The 2,925-nt window shown below is 44.3% G+C and overlaps 1 pseudogene; it reads left to right on the top strand.

Annotated features, from left to right (window-relative positions):
* Positions 1 to 1,641: 1,641 nt before the first annotated feature.
* On the top strand, positions 1,642 to 2,636 carry LOC138831346 (mRNA decay activator protein ZFP36L1-like; annotated as a pseudogene).
* The last annotated feature ends 289 nt before the right edge of the window (positions 2,637 to 2,925 follow it).

Here is a 2,925-nt window from a genome sequence, read left to right as displayed (position 1 = left end):
AGCAGACATCTCACAATAAGTCAAATACCCAATAGCCCCATTTGTCAAAGGTCTTCTCTTCTCCAACACCTTCAGGAAGATGCAAGAAAGAAAAGAAAATATTTTTGTAACCCTTCTCTTTGATCCATGGGTGAACACAAAGTGTGGATCCAAAGTGTGGATCAAAGTGTGGTAAAGCAACAGTCTTGACCAAAAAAGCTCAGGGATAGCACCTAGACCCTGAGTTCAAGCCCTTGGAACAAAACAAAAGCACAAGAAAACAATCCACAATATGTATGGGATATATGGATATACCTGTATTATACCATAACTATGCTGTAAAAATAAACCTATTAGAAAATTTAAATTTGTTTTCTTTTGTAGCTCAGTACCCAAAGCTCAGGCCTATAATATTACTTACTCAAGAGACACTTCTCATCAACTCACCAGGAAAAAGCTGGGAGTGAAAGTGTTGCTCAAGGGGCAGAGTGCCCGCCACAAAACTAAAAGATAAAACAAAAAGCTTGAGCTCTGTATTTAAACAGAATACTGGACCAAAATATTTCTTTTGTGTCCCTGTCTAGCTTCTATCTTTCTAGAGTGAACTGAATCAATACTGTTCCATTTTTACCAGAGAAAAAATTGGATCTGAAAATGGTGCTGGGAAAACTAGATATTCACCTTCAGAAGATTGAAACTCAGTTGCTATCTCTTACACCATACCACCTACACACACACACACACACACACACACACACACACACACACACACACACACACACACACACACACACACACACACATTAATTCAATTTAATCAAAAGATCAGTGCTAGAGAACCTGCTATTGATTACATGTAACACTCAGATTAGCCCCTTCCAAGTCAAATCTCTGGGGCTAGGGAGTGAACTCCAGGCCAGACACACACTAGGCAATGCTCTAACATTTGAACTGTGCCTCTATCCCTTTTTTATTTAATATTTTTGAGAGGGTCTTACTACCTTGCTTCAAAGTGCCACTGAATGTATATCCTTGCACTGTTCCCCAAAAGCCCAAATTACAGCCTCTGCCAACATTTCCAGTTTTTCTCATTTTTCTTCCTATCTTCCACACACATAATCTCACTTCAGAAGATACTTTTCTCAGGTATTTGTTCTGATGAAAAACTGACTACTTGCCTGGTGCTAGTGGCTCACGCCTGTAATTCTAGCTACTCAGGAGGCTGAGATCTAAGGATCACAGTTCAAAGCCAGCCCAGCAGAAAAGTCAGTGAGACACGTATCTCAAATTAACCACTAGAATACCGGAAGTGGTGCTATGGCTCAAGCAGTAGAATGTTCGTCTTGAGCTGAAGAGCACAGGGATAGTGCCCAAGTCCAGAGTTCAAGCCCCACGACTTACGAAAAACAAACAAAAAACCTGACTACATGCAACCCAATTAATATGCAGCAATCCCTTGTATTTGATGCACTGACATTTTATAATCTAAAAAGAAAACAAAAAAAATCCACTTAAAGTTCTATGAGGGCAGAGTGAGAAAGGTGAGGGGCCCTGGGATTAGACATGTGGGACTCCTGACCTAAGTGGCAGAGTAAGCACCTTTCCCACATCAGGACCTTCATGACACCAAATCTGCACCTTTGTCCTCTGTCAGTGTCCACAATGACTACCCCACTCATATCTGCCACCATTTTCAACTTGAGAGAAGCTTTATGCAAGTTTTGGTTGCCAAGATGCTCAATGACAGAGCTCCCAGAGAAGGGGCTGCTTGCTGGACAGGAAGGCAGTGGTCTCTCCTGCTGCTGAGGTGTTTCCCTTGGAGGCACTTGGCCTACACCCTGCCCAGCACCAAGTTCCACCAGAGCTAGGTCATCAGCAACCTGAAGGGTGAGCCAGTCCCAGTCTTGTACTCTAGGGACAGCAGCTTCAGAGACTGCTCTTTCTCACAGGTGCTGAGCAGCTGCTGCCCAATCAGAAGCAGACCAAAAGGGGCAGGTCAATTCCAGTCGCTATAAGAACTAGCTATTCCTCCAATTTGAAGAAAACACCTATAAATATAGAGACAAGTGTCACTTCATGCACAGCATCCACAAGCTCCACAGCCTAGCCTGCCATCCCAAGTGCAAGATCTAGTACCTTCCATGTCACCAACCTTTGCCTCTATGAGCCCTGCTGCCACTTCATCCACAAAGCCAAGGAACACAGAGCCCTGGCCAGGACCTTTCTGCAGACCTTCCCTATCTCCAGCATAGCTTTAGCTTTGCTGGATTTTCCAGTGCCAATGAGACTGCTGCCACCACGAGGCTGCTAGATAGCCCCACGTCGATCATCCCAACACCCATCCTGATTGCCGATGACCTCCTGGGTTCACCCAACCTTCCTGATGGCACCAATAACCCCTTCACCTTCTAGAGTCAGGTATTTGTTCTTTACCTCTTTCATGGGGCTGCCTTTCATGTCTACCCCACCACCTTCCTATTCTGATCCATGTCTGAGTTCTCTCACATGTTTGATTCTCATGCCACCCCTCAGAATTCTCTCTTGGGTCAAGGCTACCTGTGCAGTACAGCAGGAGCCATGCTGGGTCAGATTCACCCATCTTGGACAATTCAGGAGACCTGCCCATTTTCAGCAAACTTTCCATCTCATATGACTAAAGCACCAGGGTAAGGAGGGACACCCCCAATCCATTCCTTCTACTCCCCTTCCTCCTGCACCACATCCTAGATCCAATTAATCACCAAAAAACCTGGAAGTGACCTGTATTTCAAGTGGTACAGTACTAGCTTCATGCTAAATGAAGCTCAAGGATAGCTCCTATCCTGAATTCAAGCACCAAGACCACCACAGAACATCAACAATAAAAAGATGAGTGATTTGGAAATGGAAAAAGGCCTTTAAATTCAAGTAGATCCACTGAAATGGAAAAAATAACCCTGTCCTATG

The sequence above is a fragment of the Dipodomys merriami genome, unplaced genomic scaffold, assembly GCF_024711535.1.
Source record: "Dipodomys merriami isolate MVZ:Mamm:240054 unplaced genomic scaffold, mDipMer1.0.p SCAF_1921, whole genome shotgun sequence".
Classification (NCBI taxonomy): domain Eukaryota; kingdom Metazoa; phylum Chordata; class Mammalia; order Rodentia; family Heteromyidae; genus Dipodomys; species Dipodomys merriami.
The sequence above is the reverse complement of the archived record's forward strand: the minus strand, read 5'-3'. Positions and strand labels throughout refer to the sequence as shown.